The sequence below is a fragment of the Eptesicus fuscus genome, chromosome 7 (assembly GCF_027574615.1).
Source record: "Eptesicus fuscus isolate TK198812 chromosome 7, DD_ASM_mEF_20220401, whole genome shotgun sequence".
Taxonomy (NCBI): domain Eukaryota; kingdom Metazoa; phylum Chordata; class Mammalia; order Chiroptera; family Vespertilionidae; genus Eptesicus; species Eptesicus fuscus.
In genome coordinates, this window is record NC_072479.1 from 28927471 (window position 1) to 28938456 (window position 10986).

A 10986-nucleotide genomic window follows, 5' to 3' on the forward strand; every position below is an offset into this window, starting at 1 on the left:
TCTCTTTTTCCTTAAATTTTGTTCAATGTGTGTATGCACAATTCCCTGGAGGAAATAAAAATAACCTAGTTTTCTATTTTCTTAAAAATGATAGTGTGAGAACAAAAAACATTGTTTTGAAAAATAAAAACTACTATAAAGATGTGAGCTGTTCTTATATTATCGTTGTCCTTTATAGCAAAAGGCTGTCTTGACCTTGAGAAAATGAAGAAAGGATAGAGTAACTGAAGATCCTACATTGCTCCCACACCTTTAGAGGGCTCACACTCATGTACTAATTCAATCATATCTCTTTTCATTTATATGTTCAGTACATTGAAGATTTTAGAGACCTGTAGAACTTTCTTAAGTCAGCAAAAAAGAAAATAGAATTACCATTTTCTCAAAAGTGACCTGCAAATAGACATGCCTTATATTCTTTAAGGAAAATTATCTTGGGATTTAAAGCTCATTTTCAAATTCTTATTTTCTATAAAACATTAAACAAGAACACTGATAGCAAAAATCTGTCTCCTACTTGGGAGTTGAAAGTGGACTTACTGGTAATCACATAAATGTTATAGATTTGATTATATATATTTGATTTTGCATCAAGGAAACAAAAAGGTTTCTCTTGATACCAAATTGCCTATTTTAAGTTAATACAGTTAATTCACAAAATACATGCACCACTGATAGAATCTATCACCTTTATGATTGTACAGAATATTGTCTTGAAAGACAATGCTGTACACCTTGAATAAAATAAAGACTTGTTTGATAATATAAAATAGAATAGATCAGGATCATCTCTCTCTAACTTGCTTTTTCAAAAATTTTTGAAGTAGAAAACTAAGTAAGTTCTGAAAATCAACCTGGACCAGAAGTGAACCATTCAAATTAGAATTTAGGGCAACAATGACTCCTTACTTCCCCTTCCAATTGTCGTATCACTCACAAAAACACATTTAACTGGCTTCAGGCTCCTCATCTTCATTATGTTTTCAAAAGTTAGAGTGATTTTGTGATGGTACTATGTAAGTGCAATACTTTCAGATTCTTCTAGATAAGGATATGTGTATTCAGTCAGCAAGCCTTTATGGAGTACCTGCTCTGTGCCAGGAGCATTACTCCCTGTTAGGATATGAAGATGGAGAGCCACATATATAATTCCACCACAGGTCTGGCTTCAGGGGCATACAGCCTGTCCTAAGAAGCGCTCCACACTTGGTTTAATACTTGGCAGTTCCCATCTTGACATTTTAATCATTTTGGAACAACGGATGTCACATTTACATTTTGCACTGGGCTCTGTGATTCATTTGCTGGCCCTGTCCCTATAGTTAAACTCACACAGTCTGACATGAAAAAATGTTTTATGTATGTGATATTCTTTCTAGACACGCAGAAAGAGTATGCCTAAGTATGCCTTAGAGGATCAGAGAATGTTTCAAAAAGGAGAGCCATTCATTCAACAATTATTGAGTGACTGCTATGTGCTGAGCATTTTTCTAGGTGCTAGAGAAACAATCCTATATAATAAAGAGGTAATATGCAAATTGACCATCACTCCAATACACAAGATGGCCGCCCCCATGTGGACACAAGATGGTCAGCAGAGGAGGGCAGTTGTCAGCATTCAGGCCAGCAGGGAAGGACAGTTGGGGGTGACTGGGCCGGCAGGGGAGGGCAGTTAGGGGCAACCAGGCTGGCATGGGAGGGAAGTTAGGGTGACTGGGTCAGCAGGGGAGGACAGTTGGGGGCAACCAGGCCTGCAGGGGAGGACAGTTAGGGGCGACTAGGCCAGCAGGGGAGGGCAGTTGGGGGTGACCAGGCTGGCAGGGGAGGGCAGTTAGGGGCAATCGGGCCAGCAGGGGAGCGTTTAGGCGTCGATCAGGCTGGCAGGGGAGTGGTTAGGGGTTGATCAGGCTGGCAGGCAAAAGTGGATAGGGGCAATCAGGCAGGCAGACAGGCAAGCAGTTGGGAGCCAGCAGTCCTGGGTTGTGAGAGGGATGTCCAACTGCCCATTTAGGTCTGATTCCACCAGGATCGGGCCTAAAAGGGGTCCCGGATTGGAGAGGGTGCAGGCTGGGCTAGGGACACACACACACACACACACACACACACACACACACACACAGCCCCCGCCTCCCCCCCCCCCCTGCCGTGCACGAATTTTTTGCACCGGGCCTCTAGTAGTGAATAAAACAAGATGAAAGAAAAATTGCCCTCATGGGGGTTACATTCAAGTCAGGGGAGTCAAACAACAAAACTAAAATATCAGATGATGGGAAGAGCTATAGAGAAAAAAGTGAGGAAGTAGAATAAAATATCTTAGGGGACTAAGAGGATTGTAGTTTTAAATAGGATATGCAAAGAAGGCATCCAGAGAAAATGACTTTTGAGTAAAGAAACAAAGGCAGCTGGAACCGGTTTGGCTCAGTGGATAGAGCGTTGGTCTGTGGACTGAAAGGTCCCAGGTTCGATTCCGGTCAAGGGCATGTGCATTGGTTGCGGGCACATCCCCGGTGGGGGTGTGCAGGAGGCAGCTGGTCGATGTTTCTCTCTCATCGATGTTTCTAGCTCTTTATCCCTCTCCCTTCCTCTCTGTGGAAAATCAATAAAATATATTTTTTTAAAAAAGAAAGAAACAAAGGCAGTGACAGAATAAAAAGAAAGTACACTGTAAGCAAGAGGAAGCAGCAATTAAGGAGGAAGAAAGGATCAGAGACAAAAGTAAACATGTTGACTTCAAGGAAGGGTTAGGAAGCCAGTGTGGGTAGAGTGAAGTAGGGTTGGGTACTGGGAGGCTGAGATGAAAAGCTCAGGGCGAGGGGAAAGGTCTGGTAGGCGCTTGTCAGCCACTCTCAAGGCTTTAGTTTTTACTGAGTGAAATGAGAAGCAATTGGCAGGTTTTGTACCAGTGACAAGACTGGGCTTGTAGGTGCAATCTTGCTGCCATGTTAAAAAGAGACTTAAAAGGCACAAGTATGGAAGCAGGGAAAACAGATTGGTTTTTATTTCATAATCTGGATAAGAAGAATAGGTTTGGCCAAAGAGTAGAGGTGGAGTTGGTGAGAAGTGATCGATTCTATATATGATTTTTGGTGCAGTCATCAGAATTTGCCAATAGTTTGAGCATAGAGATATAAGAGAAAAAGGGGAGTTGAAGATGACTTAGTAACTGGATGGATGGAGTCACCTCGTATGGATATGGGACAGAATTTGAGAGATGCAAGGTATTTCAAGTTAATACTTAAAATTTCAAAAATCCTACTGAAGGGATCTGTTATGTGTCTGTACCCCCCACTAGTCTATAAAAAACTCAAAGTTAGGAATATTTTGAATCGTCTTTGCAACTCCAAAGCTTTGTTCATTACTTGACAATGTAGGTGGCCAACAGATGCTAATGAACTTTATGTCAGATTACTCAATAGGTCACCAGATAAAATCCAATTGCCCTCTTAGGTTGTCTGATGCTGACTGTACTCAATGGTTTTGATTTTATTAGGCTATCATAAATATAAACTGTCAAAACTTGTTTGGTAATTAGCTGCTAAATCAATAAGTCACTGTCACCCACATCTTTCTCCAGGAACCTCAATGAGGGACGTTGGCAAAGTAAAAACATTAAAAGGATCTCAATAATAAAGAACATTACAAACTGTTGAACAAAAATAGACAGAGGTAAAGAACCATTGAACAGTCTGTCAAACTGCAGTGGGAAGGTAGGGGCGGGCTGGGGGGGTTAGACATCAACCGAAGGACTTGTATGCATACATATAAGCACAATCAACAGACTCAAGACACTGGGGGCGGGGGGATGAGGACAAGTGCCAGGGGTAGAGGAGGCTGGGGGGCGGTCAGTGGGGGGGAAAAAAAAGAGACATATGTACTACTATTTGTAATACCTTAAACAATAAATTTAAAAAAAGGATCTCAATGAAACAATTTTTAAAAGAATATTACAATAAAAATAGGGTCAGACAGCCCTAAGTGTTTAATGTTTACAATATTTGTTAAGTACTTGTATACTTTTATTTCCTTTTTCTGATCTTAGAGGGGTAATACTTCAGACATAATGATACCATTGCAATTTTTTTTTTTAATCCTCACCTGAGGATATTTTCCATTGATTTTTTGAGAGAGTGCAAGGGAGGGGGAGAGACAGAAAGAGAGAAACATCTATGTGAGACACATTGATTGGTTGCCTCCCGCTTGAGCCCCAACCAGAGCTGAGGACTGAACCTGCAACAAAGGCATGTGCCTTTGACTGGGAATCAAATCTATATCCTTTTGGTCCTCGGGCCAACGCTCTAACCACTAAGCAAACTGGCCAGGGTTGTGCATTTAATTAGTAATTCTTCATAAACACAAGAAAAGGATTACCCTGGATTCTAATATATCAATTTGTTATACATGTATATATTTATAGTAGCATATATTCATCCATATTCATTAAAATATTATTGACATCATTTTCCCATCTTTCAGTTTTAGTCTATTTCTAAGCCAACTAATCCTCTTTCTATAATATTTCTGGTATTTCTGTTCAATCTATAAACACTGTACTGGATGTGGATTTACCATCAGAAAAGTCAGATTTTCAGAAACATTATCTATCTTTATTTTCTCTAAATTAAATCTATGAGCCCCAATATCACAACCCTAGCTGGGTGGACCTTTTCTATGCATAGGTTTTTAGAAGGAGATTCATGTATTGGGGAGAAGAAAAACACAAGAGTTCTTCATTTTTAGGCCATGCAGGTTTCATTAAGCCCTCTACCATCGCCACTCCATAAAATCTTGATGTAGGGTATAGGCTGTTTGTCCAGATCACGTAGGCCAATGGTCGGCAAACGATGGCTCACGAGCCACATGCGGCTCTTTGGCCCCTTGAGTGTGGCTCTTCCACAAAATACCACGGCCCCGGGCGAGTCTATTTTAAAGAAGTGGCATTAGAAGAAGTTTAAGTTTAAAAAATTTGGCTCTCAAAAGAAATTTCAATCGTTGTACGGTTGATATTTGGCTCTGTTGACTAATGAGTTTGCCAACCACTGACGTAGGCCATCCTCTTTGCAAGACTTGCAAGAATGTCTTACATTATACTCTGAATGTGAGGGTGTTTTGTAAGTATTGGTTTTCATCATGAGGCCTCATCCACAGTCTACATGTAGACCAGCTTTGCATTCTGTGATTTAGTGTCTCTATCATATCAAATTAATTTATTAACGAAAGCATGATGCTCTTGTACTTGGGATCTCATACTCAGAATAAAGAACATGACTTGTAAAGAACATTTCTTGAAGAATCTCTGCAAAAAAGAGCTAGCGTAGTCGGCCTGAGCTGCCTAGCCTTGGAATATTCTGTTTGCAAGATTGACCCTCGACTTGCCCCTGGGATCTTGGCTGATAAGCAGTTTCCTACGGATATAAAAGACTCCTTAAGTCAGTGATGGCGAACCTATGACACGCATGTCAGCACTGACACGCGTAGCCATTTCTGATGACACGCGGCCGCATGCTGAGGATGAAACATTTGCTGCTCCTGAGGATGAAACATTTGCGAAATAGTGTTTTTTCCTCAAAGTGACACACTACCCGAGTTATGCTCAGTTTTTTGGCGAAGTTTGACACACCAAGCTCAAAAGGTTGCCCATCACTGCCTTAAGTAATAAGAGTGGCTAATTGTGCCTGAACTGTTTATACAAGCAATGTGATTCATTCTGAACACCTTTGTTTCCTTTGAGATTCTGGAATTTATACACATGCTCGACAGAGGATACATATGTGTCCAGTCCCCAATAAAAACTTTGGACACTGAGCCTCTGATGAATTACCCAAGATAGTGTGTGCAGTGTGACTCCACTGGCAAAGACTCCCCAAAGCTGATTCCTGGTTTCTTTCAGACTTCTCTCCCACGCACCTTTTTCTTTTGCCAGTTTTGCTTTGCATTCTTTCACTGTAATAAATCTTATCCATAAGTGAAATTATATGCTGAGTCCTGTGAGTCACTGAACCTGGATTAGTCTTGGAGACCTTCCACACACTCCCTGGAAAGGAGAATTCTATTTCTAGCCAAGGGGTTGAAATTCAGGAATGATGCTGTCATTACACGGAAATGTGTTACCTTCATCCAATATATTTGCTTTGTATGTTTATTCTGGTGCGCAATTGATAGCATCACTACCTTTTAACTATTTTTCTTACATATAATAAAAATAAACCTACAAAATAGGTACTACTATGTTAGGATTAAATCATTCAATTTAATTTTATTAAAGCCTTTAAAACTGTATATAGCACATTATAAGTGAACATTATTTATGCATTTGTAAATAAACAAATTATACTGGCTTCATAATTGCCCTAAAGAATAAATTGTCCTGCTTTACTAATTGCTCTGATGTATATGCATAAGGTGTCACTGGCTGAGATCCATGGAATGGGTGACAGAGTAGACTTTAAGAGAGAAGAGTATTTTTATGTCTTGATAAGTCACTGAACTGCAGCAAGTGGTAGAATGGGGTAAGTTGTTCTGTGTCTGATTTCAGGCATGCCTCAAGGGGGGCACTGTTTTAAAATCTCTAGAATAGTTTTCTGTGAAAACTGGTCTAACATGACCAATAACTTTAAAATAAATGGTGAACCAAAAAGTCACAGCATTAGGAAGTTTGCTTTTCAAGTCTGTAGAATATTGAAAATATAATGAGTTTTAGTGTTTACTGTGTTTGACTTTGAGTAATAAATCTTTTTTTTTTTCCCTAAAACCAACAAAATAGTGTAGTTGGGCCAATTTGCCTTCTGAATTCAGAAGACTTAAAATGAGACTAGAAAATATGTTGGCATCTGCTCGCCCTTTCAGCCACTCTGCCCATCAGCGCCCCATAAAAACAGTTCTCTTTGTCCTAACCAGTTTGGCTCAGTGGATAGAGCGTCAGCCTGTGGACTGAAGGGTCTCATGTTTGATTCTGGTCAAGAGCATGTACCTTGATTGCGGGCACATCCCCAGTAGGGGGTGTGCAGGAGGCAGCTGATTGATGTTTCTCTCTCATCGATGTTTCTAACTCTCTATCTCTCTCCCTTCCTCCCTGTAAAAAATCAATAAAGTATATTTTAAAAAATAACAACAGTTATTTTACTTTTATAGTCCTCTAGTCTATTGGCCCCTCCTCATTATCATTGTTTACCTCCTTTTTTATTTAATTAGATTCACAACTCATCAGTAACTTTTTTACAACCATCCCTATCCACAACTCTCTTAATCTCAGCAGCCAAGTCTATGCTGGCTACAGTGTAGTTACAGTTTGCTGGAGAAAATATTACAACTGCACAGCACACTATAAAGTCATGATCACTTACATTAAATCAGCACTCAGTACTTCCTGGCAATTCTAGTGGTTTTCTGGCAAGGCCCCTCTCTCCCGGGGAATAAGATTGTGTGCAGGTTATTATGGAGTGGAGGAGAAGTGAGGAAGTACTCTTTCAGGAACTATAAAAGTGATCATAAATAATAAATATGCAAATAGATGTTTCCTGTTCACAGATTTAGCAAAACCCCGACTTAATCCTTAGACCCGTATGCAATGGCAGAATAAAACACAAAGTTAGGAATTAAATTACATGAAGTTGAACTCTGGAGTCATTCCACATATACTCTGAAGTCACAATTACTTAAGCCTCAGAAGCTCCTTCCCACCCAACTGAACCAAGATGACCTTGACAGAAACAAAATATCTTGAAAGAAATGTGTTCCTATTATAGAATGAGATGCAGAAGGGAATTCACATTTTGCTGCCTTCATCTGATATTGTAATTCTTTTGTTTGTCTCTCATCCTCCAACTATAATCTGTGAACATTAGTGGCTCTATCTTAGAAGCTGTTGAAAAATATCCCCCTTCAGAAGTTTTTTTTTTTTTTTTTAATCAAATTGTCTCCCCAAAGTTCCAAGTATTCCCTAAAGTTCTTCTGGAACCCTGGCTATGCCTTACTGGAGAAAAGACCAAATCTTTTTGTTTACATTCCATTGTGTTAAACAGTGTTTTCAGTTTTTGCAAAGGCCCTGAAATTTCATTATGGTGTTATGTTATTATTCCATTTTAACCCAATTGGTCTAAAACTTGCTGGATGTGCTGTAATTTCATTTTGGCATTAGCCACCTGGAGTTAGGGAAATCCTCACAAATTAAAGAGCACAGTCCCTCAAAAGACTGATTTTAATTCTGATGCCAGTCACACTAAGTGTCATCTTAAGAGGCCACCACACTTCTGCCTAACCAGCTATAAATTCGGAAGTTCCCACAACCCCCTAAAGTTCAAAATGACTCCCATAATTCAGAAAAGTACTGTATTTATGGTTATGGATTTTTTAATAAAAAATACAAACCAGGGCCACCAGTCAAATGAGTAGGCACAGAGGGTAAGGTGTGGGAAGGAACAGAGAGTGCCTGTGGCCTCTCCCTGTGTAATCAGGGTGCCTCTCCCTCCCAGCACACCAGCAGACTCGCCAAGCAGTAACCTCCACTGAGATTCAGTGCCCAAAATTTGATTGCAGCATTATTACATAGGTATGATTGATGGGATTATTGGCCACATGATTGAACTCACTCTCCAGTCTTTGGTCCTCCCTCTCCAGGAGGTCAGAACTTCAGCAGATAACTTGTGGCTCCAAGCTCTAACCTTTGAGTCACATGGTTGGTGTTTCTGGAGTGACTTACCCAATTCCTAGAACATTTTGTTAACATAAGCTAAATAGAGGCCTACCATGAGTCACCTCATTTGTATAAATTCTCAGGGTCCACAATCAATAACAAAGAACTCATCACAAGGAAAATTCAGGGATTTAGTTCTCCTCCTAGGAACCAAAGACAAAGGCCAGTCAAACCATTTATGATAACCACAGTTATATTGCTTTATTACTAATAGATACAGCATATCAACAAGCAGATGGAATGTATGGGTGTATGGATTTAATGTAGACAGCACATGAATTTGCCACTATTTCTTAGAGGCAGGGCAGTTTGTATAAGTCAAAGTGCCTTATTTCACACACAGCTCTATCCTTCACCAGTCTGTCACATCTTGAACCAGTTACTTAAATTTAGTGTCTCAATTTTCTCATTTGTAAATGGTGAAAATAAGGTATCTACTTCATTGCTAATTATCTGTTACTTATCCTAGCCCAGTGATGGTGAACCTATGACACGTGTGTCAGCACTGACACGCGTAGCCATTTCTGATGACACGCGGCCGCTGAGGCAGCCGCATGCCGAGGATGAAACATTTGCTGCTCCTGTGGATGAAACATTTGCGACTAGAGTCTTGGATCTAGTTGCAAATGTTTCATCCTCCCCTATTAGACACTCTGTGCCGGAGGTCTGTAGGCCAAAACAACAGATGTCTGGCACAGAGCGTCTAGTTCTGGGACTTCCGGTTAAGCCGGGATCTTTGCCCTCACTTCCGCTGCCAGAGCAGGGAACAGGGGAACGTAGTGGGGGACGCATCTCTGGGGGCCCTGCCATTACCAGTATCCAAATAATAGTTAACCACAGCAACCATTATCTACTGTTCTGGGGTGTCATGGATTTCTAATTCATCATTACTGAGATAAGTGAGGGGGAGGCTGGGAGAGGCACGGGTTTGTGGCGTGCTATGGTTGCCGTTTCCCACCATTAGAAATAGCGGCAGCCATTTTAATTCACATAAGAAACACCATCTTGCTCCATAGTGCAGACTCCATTTCACCACTATTACTGTTGTACATCCTTATTAACCCCTATTTCTGCTTATTAACCCTGCCCTTTCCTAAAAGACAGTTATATGCACCATTTTGTGGTTAGTTAGGCTAGTTAACCTCTAATTGCCTGCAGGCCTTACAAGCTATCTATAATTCTATCTTCTGTCACTGCCCCCCTGATGGAGAACCCAAAAAATAAAAAACTAAGGTTAAGTAAAGGAAGTGGTAGTAGCAGTGGCCGACCCTTTCAAGAGACATGGACCGAGATGTATGGCTTTATAGAAAAAAAATGGCAGATCATTTTGCGTTCTATGTACTGAAACGGTAGTAAGCAGAACAAGGAATATAAATAGACATTTTGAAACTAATCATTCCCAGCTCTTGGAAAAAAGTGAGGATGAAAGGAAGGAATAATTTTCCAGGCAGCTACACCTTTATAAGAGCCAATCTAATTCCATCCTTAAATTTATGAAAGGCTCTACAAATTTAACATCTGCAAGTTTGAGCATTGCTCACTCTATAGCTCAGCATGGAAAAGCGCTCAGTGAGGGAGAATTTATTAAAGAAACTCTCCTAAGATGTGCACCAGTTCTATTTCATGATATGCAGAATAAAGATGCAATTATTAAGAGAATATATGAGTTACCACTCAGTAGAAATATCATAAAAGACCAAATAATGAGACTGAACACAAACATACAACATCAATTAAAGAGAGACATAAGGAAGTGTAAATATTTTTCGATCTCTCTTGATGAAACTACTGATGTCACATCACATGCTCAGTTGGCCATTATTGGTCGATATTCTGATGGTCTCACAATGAGAGAAGAGTTGATAAAGTTAGTATCAGTATCAACAAGTAAATCAGGAAGTGAAATATGTAAGGTTGTTATACAAACATTTCGTGACCTAAGCATTGATATCTCTAAAGTTGTGTCAGTGACGACAGATGGGGCACCAAATATGGTGGGGAAAAAAGTCGGATTTGTCAAATTGTTTACAGAAGCTATTGGACATCCGATTGTGCCTTTTCATTGTATTATCCATCAGGAGGCTTTATGTGCCAAGGCAGGATTCACCGACTTAAACGACTTAATGTCAGTTGTTACAAAAAGAGTTAATTTAATAGCTGCTCGCCCTCTTCACAAGCGAGAATTTTCGACACTTTTACTGGAGGTTGATTCCACCTACAGTGGACTGCTGATGTACAATAATGTAAGATGGCTGAGCCGAGGCAAAGTTCTTGAGCGCTTTGTGGAGTGCTTTGAA